The 21,465-nt window shown below is 42.9% G+C and overlaps 1 protein-coding gene and 3 pseudogenes across 3 annotated transcripts in view; 2 read left to right on the top strand and 2 right to left on the bottom strand.

The window, feature by feature from the left end:
• The window catches only part of LOC147377733 (thiamine transporter 2-like), a 31,150-nt gene extending 19,219 nt beyond the window's left edge, over window positions 1-11,931 (bottom strand). Inside the window, exon 1 of the mRNA XM_086337567.1 lies at window positions 11,704-11,931. The gene's annotated coding sequence lies outside the window, so the exon portion shown is untranslated. The remainder of the gene's footprint in view (window positions 1-11,703) is intronic.
• On the top strand, window positions 4,782-8,622 carry LOC147377734 (stress-induced-phosphoprotein 1 pseudogene; annotated as a pseudogene). The gene has a single exon (XR_015141198.1). The product of XR_015141198.1 is annotated as a stress-induced-phosphoprotein 1 pseudogene (transcript).
• LOC147377735 (stress-induced-phosphoprotein 1 pseudogene) lies at window positions 7,710-8,201 on the top strand (annotated as a pseudogene).
• Window positions 11,932-13,670: 1,739 nt separating the features above from the next.
• LOC147377732 (endogenous retrovirus group K member 21 Env polyprotein-like) lies at window positions 13,671-16,051 on the bottom strand (annotated as a pseudogene). Its single transcript, XR_015141181.1, has one exon. The product of XR_015141181.1 is annotated as an endogenous retrovirus group K member 21 Env polyprotein-like (transcript).
• Window positions 16,052-21,465: the final 5,414 nt, after the last annotated feature.

The raw sequence follows: 21,465 nt of genomic DNA, 5'->3' as shown, positions 1-21,465 counted from the left end.
ACAGTTGAAAATCAGAGTAGAAGTTATAGTTGGCTTTCTGTGGTCCACTGTTCTACTCTATTCACGATTCTGGATCCATGGATACAACCGAACAGACTGTATTCTACTGTAGTACTTACCACTGAAAAAAGTCTATGACCAAGCACACCTATGCAGCACAAAACCATGTTGTTCAAGGGTTAACTTTATGACCAGGACTTTACATTACATTACTGCATATAGCCACTTGGTTAGATGTTGCAGAGGAAAGAAGAGAACTAAATATCTAATCACATCCCTCATAATAAACTCACCTGTTTATGTCATCATAGAACACCTGTTCTGTCTGGGATGCCCACAGACTTCATGGCAATGCACCATCCTGATAAAGCTGTTCTCTTGCTACTTTATCCATTTATCATTCCATTTGGACTCCACACAAAATTCTCCTCCTCCTAAAGAGTATTTTAAACTTCCCTTTGCTTCAGTGAATCTAACCTGAGGATATGAATCACATTGATTTTCTGAGTTGGCAGTTTTGAAAGAATATGCTTATCTTTCCCCTTTCTGTGTTTTCCAAATATGACAACCCTTTCAAAAGTTGTTCCTGTGGCAGCAATTCTCACATATTACTTCCATGCTCCATCACCATTTTTAAAAAGGTATAAAAACACTGCAGCAGGCAATAGGATGAAAGAGGGGGAAAAAAGGAAAAAAAAAGATGGTCTCCAAACAAAATTCAGCCTATCAGGCTACCATGACTTGAAATCTACAATGAAGATGCTGCAAGTAACAAGGGAGGCTGAATGAATCAACAGAGATTTGGAGCCTGGGAGTGCTCCTAGGAGGGTGAGCTCCTGCTGACAGGTGAGCTGAGCACTGAACTTTAGCCTCTGGTCACTGCTGAGCCACGGTGGCCCCTGGCAGGTGGCAGTCTCCTGGCTCAGCCTGCCCCACAGACCAGATCTAGTTGTGCCATCTGTACACACAGGCAGCATATCACACAGGCCCTGGGCGTACACTGCCACGTGCACCACTGGGGTGACCAGCCAGCCCTTGGGCCCTTGAACAAGCCCCCAAACCACCACCACCTTTTCGACTGGAAGTGACTCTCCTAAACTACTCTGGGACCTACATGTTCTTTTCTCTTTTTGCTGGCAGGCAGATAATGATTATTTTTCATTAAAATCCACAGCCATCTCACCAGGGTCCCTTCATATTCTACTCTTAAGTCTCCAGCATCTCTCAGTCGCTCATTTGGATCTAGGTCTCAGTTCAGTCAGTTCAGTTGATCAGTTGTGTCCGACTCTGTGACCCCATGAATTGCAGCATGCCAGGCCTCCCTGTCCATCACCAACTCCCAGAGTTCACTCAAACTTCACAACCAAGATAATCACGATGGTATGATCACTCACCTAGAGCCAGACATCCTGGAATGTGAAGTCAAGTGGGCCTTAGAAAGCATCACTATGAACAAAGCTAGTGGAGGTGATGGAATTCCAGTGGAGCTATTTCAAATCCTGAAAGATGATGCTGTGAAAGTGCTGCACTCAATATGCCAGCAAATTTGGAAAACTCAGCAGTGGCCACAGGACTGGAAAAGGTCAGTTTTCATTCCAATCCCAAAGAAAGACAATGCCAAAGAATGCTCAAACTACCGCACAATTGCACTCATCTCACATGCTAGTAAAGTAATGCTCAAAATTCTCCAAGCCAGGCTTCAGCAATACGTGAACCGTGAACTTCCAGATGCTTTAGAAAAGGCAGAGGAACCAGAGATCAAATTGCCAACATCCGCTGGATCATGGAAAAAGCAAGAGAGTTCCAGAAAAACATCTATTTCTGCTTTAGTGACTATGCCAAAGCCTTTGACTGTGTGGATCACAATAAACTGTGGAAAATTCTGAAAGAGATGGGAACACCAGACCACCTGACCTGCCTCTTGAGAAACCTGTATGCAGGTCAGGAGGCAACAGTTAGAACTGGACATGGATCTAGGTCTCGAAGGTCCCATATTTTTACTGCTGCTTCCCTTTCTTAGGGTATGTGGGGGCGGTAACCTTCTTAACATAATCTCTTTACTGGCATGTCTTATCTGACTTCACTTTGAGGTGCTCATAAGTTTTTATTTATTTCCTGAAGAAAAAAAAAATGAAGATTTACTTGTCTTTCAACTATGAACAGTTGGGCTGGGTGTTTCCATCTGCCTTGGAAAAATTTCTTTCTATGCAATCTCTTGCATGTTTTTAGTGTCTTGGTATAGAGTTCAGTTTTTCCTCTTCTCTTTTATTCCAAGAATTGCTGTGTTATTGACTTTTTCCATTTCTACTGTTATTTAACCATATCCTTAAATCTTTCTAACTGCTTTCAAGCAAACATTCTTTTTCATATGAATGTGCATAGCTTTAGTAATAATCTTAGGTATTTCCTGGATTTTATAATATCATCTCTGAAACTCTCAATTTTCTTACATGGACTGCAAAAGAAGTTCATTTGTCATTATAATTCTACAATGTGGGGAAAATGAAACTTTTTTAAATGGAAAGCAAACAAAAAAATTGACTCCTTTTCAAGGAGTTGCAAGGTTAACCCAGAACTCACATTTCTTGGTTCTTAAAGTCCAGACCCTCCACTTTGCTGTATGTACTTCAGTTAGTCTTCACTTGTAGACTCATTGTGTGGAACAAACCTTTTCCACATTTGTTCACACAAAAATTTTTCATGTATTATTCCTATATGCCACAGGGAAACATACTGGGCCTATGACAACTTCATCTAAATTTTAGGCATGGGCAGTGTCCTATTTCCTAATCCAAAGGCTGTGTATATGCATAAAAACTCTTATGACCATAGGTATTTCTAAATATATATTTTCATTTGCATAGGAAGGCAGCTATTAAAAAGCAAGAACTGGGCTTTCTGGTTCTTTGAGGTCTGGGTAGATTTCCTAGCTAAAAATCTTAGTTGATTAGATTCCTCCACCCACTCCCAGAAGATGGAATTCTGCTCAGAGCCAGTTTTCAGAGCTGTGGGGCTCCCTGAGGCAGGGGTCTCGGTGACCTGATCAAAGACCTACAAATCTGGTTTTGCAGAAGTTTCCCAGAACATTTATCTAGAGTACAAGGGATGGGTCAGCACCAAGCAATCATTTTATCATATCCTCTTCCATGCTTGTTTAGAAGATGCTGCCAGAACTAGCTGAGATGCTGGTAATTTAGAGGGAAACTATCTAGAAGCCCCAGTCTCTACCCCATTCCCATCCACCCCTCCTTACTAATTGTTCCATTCACCTTTGAGAGGGTGCTTGACAAGACAACCAGCATCTGAGAAGGGGACTGGCCTAATTTTCACATTATTCTCCAGAATCTCACACCTATCTCAAACAACACAGCATGAGACTGGTAATTCAAAGGGATCATGCATCACACAGCCTCTAAATTCCAAAGGGGCTGGGCAGCTGGGAAGTAGATGACATTTGCAAATGGCTTCACTCCCCAACGGAGAAGGCAATGGCACCCCACTCCAGCACTTTTGCCTGGAAAATCCCAGGGACAGAGGAGCCTGATAGGCTGCAGTCCATGGGGTCGCTAAGAGTCGGGCACGACTGAGCGACTTCACTTTTACTTCACTCCCCAAGGCCCAAAGCCTTTGTGAAAATAGAGTTAGGGCCAATATTTGTTACATTTTCCAAAAAACTCAAGCTCCCCTTTTAGATTTTTCAACCCTGCCACACCAAGCCCCTCACCAGACAGACGCAAACCAAAAATTTAATCACTGAAAAGTGAAACATCTGCGTTTTGCTGATAGAGTATAACAACTAATTATGCCTTTTAATCTATTTACTACTAAAACAGAAGAGAATATAATTTTGAGTAAAACATCCAAATCCAAGTCTGCTTAAGCAAGGCAAGCTGATGCTGGAGGAAGGCCTGGGGAAATGACTCCAGGGAATTGCTTAAGTACTATTGCTCTGTTGCAAAATCAAGGTTGGAGAGTGGTTTCACCAGTTTCTACTGAGAGACTGACTGCATTTTAGCTGTGACTTCATCTTATTTAAAATGCATTAATACTTATCACTACTTCATTCCATACAGAAAAACTAATTTCACATAACAGACTCTAGTACCAGAGAGTACCATTTAGAAGAAAACAGATCTTTATGACCAGGGCTGGTAAATATTTCATTGCAATGACAACAAGGACTAAACTTAAAACAAAAAGAAAGATAAATGGAATTTCATTAAAAAACCATATTTGCTCTTTAAGAGATACCATTTAGAAACCAGAAAGGAAAATCACAGAAAATGCTTCATAACCACTAGAAGGTCTGAATACAAAAACACTAGCTTACCAAATGTTCACAAAGATTTAGTGCAACTGGGTTGAGACAGGTGCTTGGGACAAAGTGAAATGGTACCAATTCTTTGGAAAACCTTTTGGCAATCCATATAAGAAAGTTCATGTGATTCATAATAGTAAAAAAAAAAAGGGAAGCAACTGAAATGTCCATTAAAAGGTGAATGAATAACCAATACTGTATATTTAAGCAACTAATACTGATTTTAATCAGCAATAGAAAAGAATGATTTGCAAAAATTTGGGTGAATATGGAAAACATTATGCTGTTCTAAAGAACCAAGACTCAAAGCCATACAGTTTCATTAATACATATAAAGCCCTAAGACAAGCACTACTAATCTGTAGTGATAGAAATTAGGTCAGTAGTTGCATGGGGTAGGAGATGGGGGTGGGGACTAACTGCAGTAGAACAAGGGAACTTTCTGGAGTGATGAAAAAGCTCTACATCTTTTTTTTTTTCCTTTCTTTTAAAAAAATTATTATTATTATTTTTTTTACTGTAGTGGTGATTATAAACTTAGATTTGTCAGAATCTATTTGCACTTTATGTATATTATACACCTCAATAAAGGTAATTTTTAAAAAAGGAGTGAATCATTAATACATGGACTAAAACAAGTAAATCTCAAATATTATGCTGCCTAAAAAGAATCCAGACACACAAAAACATCCTTATATGATACACCACTGATTAAAATTAGAAGGAGGGGCAGGACGTGGCAACTGTCTGTAAAGGCACAAGAGAGAACTTTCTGGGGATAATGAAATATCCTAAGTTCTGATATGCTAGTGTTACATACATGTATGCAATTATAGACACTCAAGCTAAAAATCTATACTTTGTATATTGCATGTACATTATACTTCAATTAACAGAAACATATCCCTTACCTTCCACCACCCCTTCACCCCCCATCAGAGCATTTTACTGTGTATGACTCTCCAAAGCCCTGGAACTTTCCTACTGCTGCAACTACTAAGGTTTTCCCAAATTCTACATTGGAGCAGGCCCTCAATTTAATCTGAAAATAGAACAGCATCTTTGAAATTGGGTCTGTCCTAGAATATTAGAATGGAAACAGGGCTCATAAATCAAACTCAGGACAGGCCAACAAACTTTGCAAGTCTGACCACATATAACATCCTAAAAAATAATACAGATAGAGTCAGAATTACCTGTTCCTTCTGTGCCCTGAACTTATTTCTTCCTAGAACCTAGTCCAATTTCCTGCCTTCAGATCCAACTTTGGCTCCCTCCTGCCAGCAGCCGCTGTGAGTCCCTATCACAATGTCCCTTCCTTTCATTGGAGTCTCAAGTCCCCCTCCTTCAGAACTGAGTTGTCAGGAGCAATGGCTTTATATGCACCAAACCACACCTCCTTCTAATGCTTTCGTATCTTGGAACCCACCCTCTTCCGAAGCCACCCTCTTTGGAATGCTGTTGAATAAGATCGAGATTCAGATTTTTCTAAAACACAGATGATTGAAAGTGAAAGTTACTTGCACAGCTGTATCTGACTCTTTGTGACCCCATGAACTGTATGTAGCCTGCCAGCTCCTCTGTCCATGAAATTCCCCAGGCAAGAATACTGGCGTGGGTTGCTATTCCCTTCTGCAACAGATGATTAGGGAGGTAAACATATCAAAACACTTTCTTCTCAGTAATATTACTGAAGTAATCTAGTTTCTCCAGAATTTTGTCGAAGTGACTTAGAATCGCAGGAAACTATGAAGTAGCCCTATTACCCATCAGCCACTCATAATCCTTCAGGTATCTCCCTCCTCCCAAACAAATCAAACCCAAAACCATGGACTCCTCACTGAAATGAAGCATCCACACTTCAAAAAGTAATTAGGTCCAGATATTCAATATGCTTCCCAGGTGGCTCAGATGGTAAAGAATCCTCTTGTCAATGCAGGAGACTCAGGTCCCATTCCTGGGTCGGGAAGATCCCCTGGAAAAGGAAACGGCAACCCACTCCAGTATTCTTGCCTTGGAAATCCCATGGACAAAGGAGCCTGGCAGATTACGGTCCATGGGGTCCCAAAGAATTGGACACGACTTAGCGACTGAACAACAACAATAAGATTCAATATTCAGGCTGAGGTAGTTCTGCTTTTGGTCAAAACCATAGCAAGAGTAGATACAAGTGACCTTTAAAATACACGCTTCAGGCGTGCGGTTGGGAACGCGGAGCCGACGGAGTCTATTCAACGGGGTTCCGGACCGGGCTATGGAGCAGGTAAATGAGCTCAAAGAGAGGGGCAACAAGGCCCTGAGTGCCGGCAACATTGACGATGCGCTGCAGTGCTACTCCGAAGCCATTAAGTTAGACCCCCAGAACCACGTGCTCTACAGCAATCGCTCTGCGGCCTATGCCAAGAAGGGAGACTACCAGAAGGCTTACGAGGACGGCTGCAAGACCGTTGACCTGAAGCCTGACTGGGGCAAGGGCTATTCACGAAAAGCAGCGGCTCTTGAATTCTTAAACCGATTTGAAGAAGCCAAGCAAACCTATGAAGAGGGTTTAAAACATGAAGCAAACAATCCTCAGCTCAAAGAAGGTTTACAGAATATGGAGGCCCGGCTGGCAGAAAGGAAATTCATGAACCCTTTCAACATGCCTAATCTGTACCAGAAGTTGGAGAGTGATCCCAGGACCAAGACTCTGCTCGCAGATCCTACCTACCGGGAACTGATCGAGCAGCTGCGGAACAAGCCGTCCGACCTGGGCATGAAACTGCAAGATCCCCGGATCATGACTACTCTTAGCGTCCTGCTCGGAGTTGATCTGGGCAGTATGGATGAAGAGGAGGAAGTTGCAACACCTCCACCACCACCTCCTCCCAAAAAGGAGACAAAACCAGAGCCAATGGAAGAAGATCTTCCAGAGAATAAGAAGCAGGCGCTGAGAGAAAAAGAGCTGGGGAATGAAGCCTACAAGAAGAAGGACTTTGACACGGCCTTGAAGCACTACGACAAAGCCAAAGACCTGGATCCCACCAACATGACGTACATAACCAACCAAGCAGCCGCGTACTTCGAAAAGGGTGACTATGGTCAATGCCGGGAGCTTTGTGAGAAGGCCATTGAAGTGGGGCGAGAAAACTGAGAAGACTACCGACAGATTGCCAAAGCTTATGCACGAATTGGCAACTCTTACTTCAAAGAAGAAAAGTACAAGGATGCCATCCATTTCTATAACAAGTCTCTGGCAGAGCACCGAACCCCAGATGTGCTCAAGAAATGCCAGCAGGCAGAGAAAATCTTGAAGAAGCAAGAGCGGCTGGCCTACATAAACCCTGACCTGGCCTTGGAGGAGAAGAACAAAGGCAATGAGTGTTTTCAGAAAGGGGACTACCCCCAGGCCATGAAGCACTACACGGAAGCCATCAAACGGAACCCCAAAGACGCCAAGCTGTACAGCAACCGAGCTGCCTGCTACACCAAGCTCCTGGAGTTCCAGCTGGCGCTCAAGGACTGTGAGGAGTGCATCCAGCTGGAGCCAACCTTCATCAAGGGTTATACCCGGAAAGCAGCTGCCCTGGAGGCGATGAAGGATTACACGAAAGCCATGGATGTCTACCAGAAAGCACTCGACCTGGACTCTAACTGCAAGGAGGCCGCAGATGGTTACCAGCGCTGCATGATGGCCCAGTATAACCGACACGACAGCCCCGAGGATGTGAAGCGGCGGGCCACGGCCGACCCGGAGGTGCAGCAAATGAGTGACCCGGCCATGCGGCTCATCCTGGAACAGATGCAGAAGGACCCCCAGGCGCTCAGCGAACACTTAAAGAACCCTGTGATAGCACAGAAGATCCAGAAGCTGATGGATGTGGGTCTGATAGCCATCCGGTGATGACTTGCGCATCATCCCCTTCCCTTCGCCCTCATGTGGAAAGAGGAGCTGGGACCGCGGCACGCAGCATGGAGCAGAAGGAAGAGAAGGGGCGACAAGCGAACAGCGTATCTATATATTTATACAGACCTACATGAAGATTCAGAGACTTACACTCGCGCATTCGTGCAGCTGCTGCCTCTGGGCCCTCCCAGCACACGCATGGTCCTTCCCCTGCCCCCCAGTCGCTGTCTCGGCTGCTCTCCCATAGTTGGTTATTTTTTATTTGGGGCAGTGGGCTTGTATGGGGAGGGGAGGGTGTTCTTCCCAACCTCAGGTCCCAACTGTCTTCATTCACATTGTTAACTCCACGTCCTCTTCTCCAATAAAACAAGCCAGTCAGGCGTGGTTATAAAAAAAAATAAAATAAAATAAAATAAAATACATGCTTCAAGTCTTATTTTATCATATTTGGCATCACTTTTTTTTTTTAATTTGCACGAAACATTTGTTGATAAATTGATCGTCCCCTCTCAGATTGTTTATTCTCTGTGTGTCTATGGTTAGATAAATCTGGTGTCTGATGTAGCTGGATGGATATTCCTATTTAACCATTCCTATTTAAACTGGTGGAAGACTTTGATAGAAGTCAACCATCACATCCTGTCACTGAAATGCAGTGTGGTAACTAGTCAAAAATACGGAGTGGGTGGAAGTGGAGGGGAAAGTGGTGTTTCAAGGAAAACCTAGGCATTGTTTGAGCTATTTTACAACTCTGTAGTAACTCGGGCTTCCCTGATGGCTCAGGGGTTTAAGAATCCACCTGCCAATGCAGGAGACATGGGTTCTTTCCCTGGGTTGGGGAGATCCCCTGGAGAAGGAAAAGGCAACCCACTCCAGGATTTCTGCCTGAGAAATCTCATGGACAGAGTAGCCTGGTGGGCTACAGTCCATGGGGTCACCAAGAGTCAGACATGACTGAGCGACTGAGCCCTGAATTGTAATAACTCACAGGCAATGTGAAAGAACTCTTGTCTGTAGACATGAAAATGAGTTCTATCCAAGGAAGACATAGCCTTTTGCCCCTCTCTTCCATGGAAAACCAGTTTTACCTCCATTTCAACATTCCTGACCTATAAATGTACCAATTTCAGGGATTCTTCTTTGATCTGGTTCTAACAGCTTTAAGTGGAGTGGAGTTGCTCAGTCGTGTCTGACTCTTTGTGACCCCATGGACTGTAGCCTACCAGGCTCCTCTGTCCATGGGATTTTCCAGGCAATAGTACTGGAGTGGGGTGCCATTTCTTTCTCCAGGGGACCTTTCCGACCCAGGGATTGAATCCGGGTCCCAGTTTCCTTATTAATGAGTTAATAAAATCTTTATTGCATGCATTTATTTTATATCTGTATGAGTCATGACTATTTCTTTCTGAAAATTATCTTTTAATACTTGTTAAGTAACCTACCTTTCCGAGCCACCTCTTAAAATGTAGATAATCACATCTACCGCATTAGGTTGCCTCAGGAGCTGCTCCATCTGGTTCTTGGCCCCTATGAGGGAATCAGTCCACCTCCCTTCACGTTGCCCTCATACAGGCAGGCATTGCAAATCCAACCAGAATGAACACAGCTGGGCCTGCATAGTTCAGAGACAGTAATTTCCAGAAACACACACAGTAGTTCATTTCACCTAAACTGCTAAGGTTGTATACGTGTCTCTGAGTGTGTGCACGCTTGGTTGCTCTGTTGTGTCTGACTCTCTGTGGCCCCATGGACTGTAGCCCACCATGCTCCTCTGTCCATGGGATTTTCCAGGCAAGAATACTGGAGTGGGTTGCCATTTCCTACTCCAGCAGATTGCCATTTCCTACTCCGGGATGGAACCCATTATCTCTTTTGTCTCCCACTAGCTTCCTTGGTGGCTTAGACAGTAAAGAATCCACCTGCAATGTAGGAGACCTGGGTTTAATACCTGGGTTGGGAAGATGACCTGAAGGAGGACATGGCAATCCACTCCAGTATTCTTGTCTGGAGAATCCCCATGGACAGAGGAACCTGGCAGGCTGCAGTTCATGGGGTCACAAAGAGTGGGACATGACTGAGAGACTAAGCACAGCACCACCTGGGAAGAGAGCCAAATCAATTCACCTTTAAATATTTACGCTTGAATTGCATTTACCATTACCCAAACTTGAGACACCACTGTTGGCCGATAACCAATAATGACTGAAAGAAACTAGTATTTTTGTCCATTTCAGCTACCACTAAGATAGTCTGAAGAAAAACATACCAGCATACTTCCCAGCTACCATGGGTTCAGTTCCAGACCACCCCAATAAAGCAAATATTGCAATAAGGAGAGTCACTGGAGCTTTTTCCTTTCCCAGGACATGTAAAAATTTATGTTTACACTATATTGTAGCCTATTAAGAATGCAATAGCATTATGTCTAAAAAAAACCCATGTTCATACCTTGATTTAAAAATACTTCAGTAAGAAAAATGTTAACCATCATGTGAGCCTTCAGCAAATAGTGGGAGTAACAGCAAAACTCACAGACCACCGTAACAAATACAATAATAATTTAAAGTCAGAAATACTGTAAAAATTACCAAAAGGGACAGACACAGAAGGGAGCAAATGCTGCTGGAACTATTGTGCGGATAGACTTGCTCGCAGAGGTGAGGTTGCCCAAACCTTCAGTTTGTATATAAAACTCAATAAAGGGAAGTACGTCTGTATCTGGAAGTTATGTTTACGGCTCTTTAAAATATATATCTTAATGAAATACATCTTCTACCTCAGGAGACTCTGATGTCTGCAGACGGAAAACTCTTCTGTGTATTTTTATAAATATTATTTCCATTACCCTTGAAAAATTTTAAGCACTCCACAAGCTCAAAGTTTTTGCATATTTACCGCGGCAACAAGGTCTTGATGAGTCATTGTTATACACGTTATTTGATGAATGGTATCCTTTCCAGAGTATCATTGTAAGGTACACGTTGCGTTATTTGTTAACTTCAATCACAGTCGTCTCAACAGGATCCCAGATCTCCTAACTTCAAAGTTTCCGTTCTTTCCCTCACTAGGACCTCTTCGACATTCTTGGATGAGGATTCAGAATTGTGCTTTAAGATTTCTTTACAGTTAAAAATCTGTGACCATGGATGTAACCATGGGGAATGCTGGCCCTGTATCAGAATTCTGGTTTTATGTAATCTGTTTTTTCCAGATGGTTGAGAGTAACAATTGTAGCCAAATCTACTTGCGCGCGTCTCAGCACTGTGTTTGGCAGGGCTGAGGATCCCAGGGGAGCCGCAGCAGGAAGGAGCTGGCATTCCGCCAAGGGCTGGGGGTGGGGGGCGGGGGTGGCGTGTAACCCAGGCCAGTCTGAACCCGCCCGCGGCAGCGCAGGTGCCCGCCCCCTCACGCTCCCAGCGGTGGGGGAGGGGAGACAAGGCTGCCGAAGGATGAAGGTATCTGTTTCATCAATTAATTTACCTCCCAGAGACATCCTTACCTACAGCAGGGGATTTCTGCTCACCAACTCGCTCACAGCCTGGGTTATCAAGTTCGGGGGACCAGCAACCTCGCCAGTCCGGTCCAGTGAACCAGGATCTAAAGGTAGCGCGGGGCCGTGGGCGAGGCGGGGTGGTGGGCGGGGCCGGGACCGGGCTGGAGCGGGGCCATGGGCGGGGCGGAGGCGGAGCCGGCCCTACTAGGAGTCGGAAACCCCGCTCCAACGTTTTTCGAGTGCTCTTCACAAGCTTCCAGAACCTTTAAACTGGAGGCGGGAATCCGCGGTTTGTGGGCAAACACCTCTGTATGCAGAAAGACTAACTGAAAGTAGTGTATCCATACTCGCTTGATACCCAGTGTGACAGCGCAAGAGACACTGGGAGCAGTGCCAATCATCTGCTTTTAAATATGACATTTCGTGTAAATTTGCAAGGAGATCAAGCTAGTCAATCTGGAAGGAAATCAACCCTAAATAGTCAGTGGGAGGACTGATGCTGAACCTGACGCTCCAATACTTTGGCCACCTGATGTGAATAAGCAACTCATTGGAAAAGACCCTCATGCCAGGAAAGATTGAAGGCAAAGGAGAAGAGGGCGACAGAGGATGAGATGGTTAGATAGCATCATCCACTCAATGGACATGAATTTGAGCAAACTCTGGGAGATAGTGAAACACAGGGAAGGCTGGTATGCTGCATTTCATGGGGTCTCAAAGAGTCGGACACCACTGAACAACATCATAAATCCATTTATTCTGGAAGCTTATGAGAGAGATTCAGCCATGATCCAGTTTTGCAAATAAGATGATCGAGGAAATAAGACTGTTAAATATAGAAGCCTAGATTTTTGTCAGGTTATCTTTGTCAGGTTGTGTTTATAATCACTGGTTCTGTTTCTGCTTTTTAATTGGAGGATAATTGCTTTGTATGGATGAGAGAGTTGGACTATAAAGAAAGCTGAGCACCAAAGAATTGATGCTTTTGAACTGTGGTGTTGGAGAAGACTCTTGAGAGTCTCTTGGACAGCAAGGAGATCCAACCAGTCCATCCTAAAGGAAATCAGTCCTGAATATTCATTGGAAGGACTGATTCTGAAGCTGAAACTCCAATACTTCGGCCACCTGATGTGAAGAACTGACTCATTGGAAAAGACCCTGATGCTGGGAAATATCGAAGATGGGAGGAGAAGGGGACGACAGAGGATGAGATGGTTGGATGGCATCACCGACTCAATGGACATGAGTTTGAGTAAACTCCGGGAGTTGGTGATGGACAGGGAGGCCTGGTGTGCCACAGTCCATGTGGTCGCAAAGAGTCAGACATGACTGAACTGAACTGCCATACAGTAGCCATAAGTATACATATGTCCCCTCTCTCTTGAGTCTTGATTTTGGTTTTAAAGGTGGTGGGTGGAGTGGTTTTCTGGTGCTTTGGAATTTTCTAAAACAAATAGTTCATTTATTAAATACTGTTTATGAAGCATAGTGTGAGTATTGTGTAGTGTGAAAGTTGCTCAGTCATATCTGACTCTTTGCAACTCCATGGACTACACAGTCCATGGAATTCTCCAGGCCAGAGTACTAGAGTAGGTAGCCTTTCCCTTCTCCAGTGGATCTTCCCAACCGAGGGATCAAACTCAGGTCTCCTGCATTGCAGGTAGTTCTTTACCAGCTGAGCCACAAGGGAAGCCCAAGAATACTGAAGTGGGTAGCCTATCCCTTCTCCAGTGGATCTTCCTGACCCAGAAATTGAACCAGGGTCTCCTGCATTGCAGGTGGATTCTTTACCAACTAAGCTATCAGGGAAGTCCAGATTTTTTAAAAAAGCATTATGAAATTCTCATTGGTAAATGGATTAAAAAAAAATTATTTTCTGTATCTGCTGGTGCCAGCCGGCAAAGTCGATCAGGTCTCAAGAACGTGCACAGCGGGGCTAAGAAAGAAACTAAAGCAAGAGACTACAACAAAGATGGGGTCGAGAGGTTCAGACACGTCTCCACGAAGGGACGCAGTCTGACACCAACTTTATTCAGCATCTCATATTTATACAGAAGAGCGTGAGAAAGACAAGACAGTTGACATTTTTTCTTGGTTGGCCTATACATCTTACAAACAGTCACAAGAAATCTTGAGAGCATGGGAATGGCTCCCTGTTATTATTTCTTACACCAGATAACATTTCTCTGTGCGTGAAAAGTTTGCACAGAATTCCAGGTGCCTGCAGTAAATAAGCGCCTAATCTCTGGGGTGGCGGGACAGAGAGCTATGTTTGCAAGCAAACCCTCAAGGACTGAGGCAGCTCCCAGAGCTGTGTCCTTTGGACAAAGGACCCCATTCTCACGGGCAGCTCCCCGCATCTCCCCCTTTCTTTTTATATAGGCGCACGCTTATGTTCTTTTAACCGCAGACCATTTCCATAGATGGAAGCCTTTATCATCCATAGATCATCAATCAGTTTTTTAATTAAACAAGGTGCAAGAAATAAAACAGTTAAAATTATTAAGAATAGTCCTCCTATGGCTGCTCTCAAGTACCAAATACTATTGACAGTAGGTACATGTCGAAAAAGTTCTTTAACAAAAGACTCAGCTCTTTTTGCAACATCCAAATCAGGTCTGGGTGCATTTTCAATGTTCATTATTTCCTGATGTAGATGCAGCAAATCTAAGGAAATATTTTCATTATGCCAAATACCTTCTAAATGAGCTTTCACCTTATCCCAAGCAGTTATACTACCATTATATTTTTTGGGAGTAACACAGATCCATCGAAAATCAGCATGACATTGTACTCGTAATCTCAACTTTATACTTTGAACCTCTTTACCTAAAAATTTTACAACATCATAAAGGGCATTCAATCGATCTTCTAGCTTTTTGTCAATATCTTTCTGAGTCCCCAGGGCAACGGATGTATTTTGTGCCAGATTATTAACAAAAGTTGCAGTTTGCACTGATTGTGCCAAGGACAGGCCTGCAGTAATCGAGGAAGCAATAAGAGTTACCAAAGCTACAAATCCCAGAATTATTAACCCTATTCCCCTGTGATAATGCATTAAAGCATCCTCTACTTCTCTCCAAAGTTTAAGTTCCCTTTCATCATACCAAGACCCATTAATCTTTACAGGAACCATAACAAAAGCAGGCTGTCTTAAGACTAGAACCCTAGTTTGATTAGTAATTCCCCTAACACAGTTAGTTAAGGTACAATTGTTACAAGTTACATTATAATTTCGTAACCCAGGTTGTATTTTTACAGATCCTACTAGTAAAGCATAAGGGTGAGGCACACATGTACGAGGGTATCTCATGGTGAGATTCCACAAATAACCGTGTCTCACTTTCGATCCCACCTGAAGGTAGGAACCCTCACATCCAAGGGCGGCAGCTAGTTTCCAGATTTCTGTCTGGAACACTTTAGAGCCGCCCAAGTTCCAAACACGAGATGCAAAGTTTCTATTATCTTGAGCTCCAGGGTTTCGGGCCGAGTCTGGAGACCAGTCTCACAATGACTCATTTGTCCCAAATATGTTATAAACTGTGGCAGTTCCATCTCGACACAGTTTCCATGGTGCAGCAGTGACTCTTCCCTTTGTTCCAAATCGCAGAAAGGAATATCTAAAGGACCAGTTTTATTATGACATTGAGGAATTCCAGACTCTTTCGTTATTCCAGGAATATACAGGCTCCAACCATTGTCATAATCAGCATATCCGGACTCCCCAACAAAAGACATCCTGTTGAATTAAAATATCTAGACAGACAAATAGGTAAGCGATCAAACACTCTATGATAAGAGAAATTAACTTGATTAGGAATAATATGTTTATCTGAAAAACCACCCAAAGCCACAGTATCATTAGTGTATATGAGAATAGACTGACCCTCCCAGCCCACCGGTTGGAGAAGGGGAGGGTCGGGAAAATAAGCCCAGTAAGCACTTGAATATTCTTCAGAATGTGCAGTATTAATCTGATTTAAGATAATTAATAAGGTTATCAGGAAGCTTAAAGGCGATATCGGATCGCCCTGCACAGCAACACGATTCTGTGCCTCTCGCATCAATGCCTGAAGTTGTTGCCGAGATGGTAATTCATCATGTTCTTGAATTGTCGATCTTCTCATCTGGTTTGCTAGAGATTGTCTCCGCCGTGCGTACCAACCTTTCCGGCAGCCAGCGCGGCGCTTCGGCATCCTGTGGGAAAACACAAACATGCCCTCGTCCCCAAATTAGTACAAGATCTGGTCCATACCATTTTCCCACAAGTGGGTCTTTCCAAAAGACTTTAGGTCTTATTGTTTGCGCAACAAAGTTCCAAAATCGCTGTGCTGCTGAACGGTCACTTATATCCAATTGTAAAAAATTTAAAACAAATAAAGCATGGTTTAGAGAGTTGGAGGGGGTATTAGGATAAAATTCCCCCTTCTTTAGTTTTTGCAATTGATGTTTGAGAGTTTGATGTGTCCGTTCAATGATTTTTTGACCTTGAGGATTATAAGGGATACCTGTTTTATGTGAGATAGACAATTGTATACAAAATAATTGAAAATTTTTTCCAGTGTATCTTGGACCATTGTCTGTTTTTATGGTTTTAGGGGTTCTCATAACAGCAAAACATTTAATGTAATGAGCTATACAATGTTTGTTAGCTTTTCGGATTGTAGAGAGGCATGTAAAAAGCCGGAGAAGGTGTCAATGGTAACATGAACAAATTTTTGTTTACCAAATTTAGGAATATGGGTAACATCTATTTGCCATATATCGTTTGGCAACAATCTTCGAGGATTAACTCCATAATGGGGGACGCTAAAAAATTGAGGACATGTTTGACATTGTTTAACAATCTGTCTGGCAGCTTTTTGAGTAATGTCAAATTGAAGTCTTGAGCTATTGCTGTTTTGATGGTGTAAGCTGTGAGAAGTTTTTGTCATTTGTTCCAATGAAGGAAATATCATATGTGTAGCTTCGTCAGCCAAAGCATTGTCTTGTGCTAAAGGTCTAGGAAGCCCAGAGTGAGCACGAATATGACCGAAATAGCATTTATTAACTCTGGAACAAATTAAATGTTGTATATCACGAAAAAGAGTTTGGATAGTAGAATTTAGGGTACCAATAAATGGAACAGTCTCAATAGTGTTTAAGGCTCTTATGATATATTGACTGTCAGAATATAAATTAAATGGAGCAGAAATTTGCAACAGAGCCTGAAAAACGGCAAATAGTTCTACTTCTTGAGCAGACTTATAATTAGTACACCAGGTGGTAGTATTGTCTTGTATAATCAAACTAGCTATTTTATTAGAAGAGCCATCAGTAAATACAGTTAGGGGTCGGCAAGGGGCTGAGAAACAACAATTTTTGGAAAGAGAAATTGGTGATAGTGAGCAAATTGTAAAATTTTATCTGAGGGATAATGATTATCAAGTCTACTAAAACCAGCTAAGGCAATAACCCAATTGTTGCTAAACTGAAACAGCCAGTCCTGCTGAATTTTAGAAAATGGAACACATATAAAATGTGGGTCTCTTTTTAGATATATAGTGGATTCTGACCGCCCAAGAGCTATTAGGGCAGCAACCAAATCATAATAGGGGGTTAGTACCCGAGAGGAAGAGGCAGGCAAGTGAAGCCATCTTAAAGGCAATCCTTGGAATAAGACTGCTGTAGGAGCATGTTTAGTAGGAAGAATATATAAACCCCATTCTTGAGTATAGTCGCAATAAGTAGCTTGTTGTTTAGACAGGGCCTGTTCAAACTTTATCTAAGGCTTGTCTTCTCTCCAGAGTCGGAGTTCGGGGGGAAGTTGGATCAGGATCACCTTTCAGAATATCAAAAAGAGGCTTTATTTTCCCTGTAGTTAGCTTCAAGTAAGGTCTTATCTAATTAACATCTCTTAACAGTTTTTGGAAATCATTCCAGGTAACCAGGTTATCTTTACGAATCTCTATCTTTTGAGCTCGAAACCATTTTTTTTCCCAGAAAAAACCCCAAATAAGAATGGGGGGGGGGAAGCACTGCACCTTTTCTGTTGCGATAATCAAACCACAATCCTGTAATGTAGTTTGCATATAAGCAAATGTTGTTAATAGCAACTCTTCATCTTGAAATGTCAAAAGAATATCATCTGTATAATGAATAATATATATTTGGGAGTACAAGGACCTAGTGGTTTTTAAAGCTTGAGTAACAAATTTCTGACAGAGAGTAGGACTATTAGCCATTCCCTGAGGTAAAACTTGCCACTGATATCTTTTCATAGGTTCTTTATAATTTGTAGAAGGGACACTAAAAGCAAATCTTTGACAGTCATTAGTGGCAAGGGGAATAGTATAAAAGCAGTCTTTTAAGTCAATAATAATTTTGTAAGTATTTTTTGGAATGGCCATGGGGGTAGGCAACCCCGGCTGAAGGGGGCCCGTCAATTCCATTGTTTCATTAACCTTTTGTAAATCTTGTAATAGCCTCCATTTACCTGTTTTCTTTTTAATGACAAAAATAGGTGAATTCCAAGGTGAATTTGAGGGGGTAATATGGCCAAGAGCAAGCTGTTCTTGCACAAGCTGATTGGCGGCCGTGATCTTTTTTACTGATAGGGGCCACTGATCAACCCATACTGGATCGTCAGACTTTCATTTTATCGGATCAGCATGGATTGCAGGACAATCAATGACCCCTCCTAAAAACATCTTATACCTTTTTTATCATTTTTAACTGCAGGGATCAGGGGTTGTAAAGGCCCTTGTGAATTTATCCCCAAACCCTGATGGGGTAAAAGGCCTTGGTCTAACAATTGATTACTAATCTTTTTATCTGGACTATAAAGATATACCCCCATATTCATCATAACATCTCAGTAAATAAGCGCCTAATCTCTGGGGTGGCGGGACAGAGAGCTGTGTTTGCAAGCAAACCCTCAAGGACTGAGGCAGCTCCCAGAGCTGTGTCCTTCGGACAAAGGACCCCGTTCTCACGGGCAGCTCCCCTCATGTATCTGTTGCTGAAACAGAAAACTCTCCCCAAAGATGAACAGTGCTTGGTTCTGAAGGCTAGTAGTGAGAAGTGGCATTGATTAAAGGTCTCCCCAGGTGTCTTGGGTCACTATCCTATAGGTTTGGATTTTCTATTCTCATCCTCCTGTGATTTTTTTAAGAAGTCTGCCTATAAGTTAGCAAGATGCTCCTAGGAAGTGGCAAAGAATAAGTTGTAGGGCCCTCCCAGGGAAAGCTGAAGTTTTCTTAGAGGTGAGGGTATCATGTTTTCCTCTAAATGATTTCCTGAGAGACCACTTCGCTTTGGACCCTGAGAAGTTTGTTGCCGCATTCCTCGGATAGCTCTTAGCCATAGTCTAAGTCAGAGAGAGATGACGAGGAATCCATTTGTTCCCAGAAATGTGAACGTATTTGCTGTGGAGATGACGTGGGGATTCTGGTCTGGATGATCCGGTGATGGGAGGGGTGTGGAGGAGGGCATAGATGACAAGGGATGAGCCATACGTTAACAGTTGTTTTCTTGGGTGATGGTTCTTAGGCGTTTCTTGTACTATTCTCCGCCTTTGTGTATGTTTGACATTTTCCATGATTAAACACTTTTTGAAAAATCATCTCTTCATTACAAAACTATTTATTGAGTATATACAACTGTGGTGTTGGAGAAGACTCTTGAGAGTCCCTTGGACTGCAAGGAGATCCAACCAGTCCATTCTAAAGGAGATCAGTCCTGGGTGTTCTTTGGAAGGAATGATGCTAAAGCTGAAACTCCAGTACTTTGGCCACCTCATGCGAAGAGTTGACTCATTGGAAAAGACTCTGATGCTGGGAGGGATTGAGGGCAGGAGGAGAAGGGGATGACAGAGGATGAGATGGCTGGATGGTATCACCGACTCAGTGGACATGAGTTTGAGTGAACTCCAGGAGTTGGTGATGGACAGGGAGGCCTGGCATGCTGAAATTCATGGAATCGCAAAGAGTTGGACATGAGCGACTGAGCTGAACTGGACTCGTACCAGGGACTATCCTAGGTGCCAGAAATAGGTCAGTGAACAAAAGAGTGAGAATCTTTGCTTTGTACATTCTTGTTGGGTGCGGGGTGAGGCGGAGGGAATGACAAAGAGTAAGCATGGTAAATTTATGGGTTATATGGTATGTTAGGAAGTGTTGAGTACCATGGGAAAGAAAAAATAGTAGAGGCCAGATGAGGGCATAGAACGATGGAGAAGAAGATGAAGGCTTGGGCCTTGGGTACCAATGTTGGGAATGGAGCTACAGAGGAGGCTGAAGAGGAAGGAGAAAGGAAAAAGGAGGGGGGGGTTGTTATTAGGGAGGAGGAACTGGTCAGCTGGGAGGCTGGGTGAAAAGCCTTGTGAAAAGTATCAACTATTTCCTTGATTGGCTTATCCAGGAAATGAATTGAGTGTCTCTTACATTGGTACTCAGCACAGGGGCTGCTATGTACCCCCAAAATCTATTTGGATTGCTGATGTAGGATCCATCCTGGAGAAAAGTGACCAAAGAAAACTGAAATAGAAAGCTATATTGTAATTGACTCTCCGTTTTCCTCTGAGATGTCTACTCCTTGTGGGCAAAGGATTGTTTAGTCTCAGACCTCTAGTACTTGGCTGAATATCTAGCCTAATACAGCCCATGCTTGCTGAATGAGAGTAAGAAACACATGGAACGAGGGAGTGAAGCTCTGACCTCTGAAGACTCGTGCAGTCAACTCTTAAAGCCAGAACTCAGTTGCAGACACAGATGTCACAACAGCATCTGTAGGAGAGCCTAGGAACTTCCTCAAAGATATTGACAACCAAAGGTTGGGGACTTCCCCCAAATTCCTATCTTTATTATAAACCCAGATATAGGATAGTAGAGAACTAATCATCCATTAACTGAAACTTATCCCAATCTTTGGGTATCACCTTTTGTCTTTTGTGCTCTTGGATCACCCATGGGCAGGTATCTATCTCATAGTCCAGAGAGACATATCAGAATAAAGATCACTTTTAATTAAGAAAAAGTTCCTTTTTTTTTTTTTTTAACAATACTGAAACAGGGGAAAAATTAGTAAATGGACAATAGAATAGAACAAAAAGTCCATCAAATGTAATGTTTTCTAAAAAAATGAATTATTACCATCATTATTTTATTTTGTCATATTTATAATATAAATAGATTTTTGACATGAGTGGCTGTGTTCCCAAGCACTAATGTTGATAATATATGGTCATCTTTCATCTTTTTTTTTCCCCAAGTGGAGACAAAAAATACAAAGGTGACAGAGAATAGATACCTCCGTATGCTGAGTTCTGAAGATACAGGGAGAAGAAATTAATGTCATCATGATACCACACTAACAGGAAAGAACAAGCCCTGAAACCTGAGAGTAAAGGGGCAGAACCATCAGTTACAAGGCAGCCAGGTACCTGGGACAGGAGGAAGTGGGCAGGAGGGATGGAGGGAAAAAGAAAAATCAAAGTATTAGTCACTCACTTGTGTCCGACTCTTTGTGACCCAACCCCATGGACACCACCCCATGGAGCCCACCAGGCTCCTCTGTCAAAGGAATTCTCCAGGCAAGAATACAGGAGTGGGTTGCCATTCCTTTCTCCAGGGGATCTTCCTGACCCAGAGACTGAACCTGGGTCTGTTGCATTGCAGGCAGATTCTTTACCATCAGAGCCACCAGGGAAGTCCGAGGAGAAGTCTTACCAAACGCTGTGAGCTGTGCTCCCAACATCTCTTACCCTGGGAGGCAGAGCCCACCAGCCAC

Source organism: Bos grunniens, chromosome 2, assembly GCF_055505025.1.
Source record: "Bos grunniens cultivar Pamir isolate PY7600 chromosome 2, Bosgru_T2T1.0, whole genome shotgun sequence".
Lineage (NCBI taxonomy): Eukaryota > Metazoa > Chordata > Mammalia > Artiodactyla > Bovidae > Bos > Bos grunniens.
Note: the sequence above shows the minus strand (reverse complement) of the source record. Positions and strands in the feature narration are given on the sequence as shown.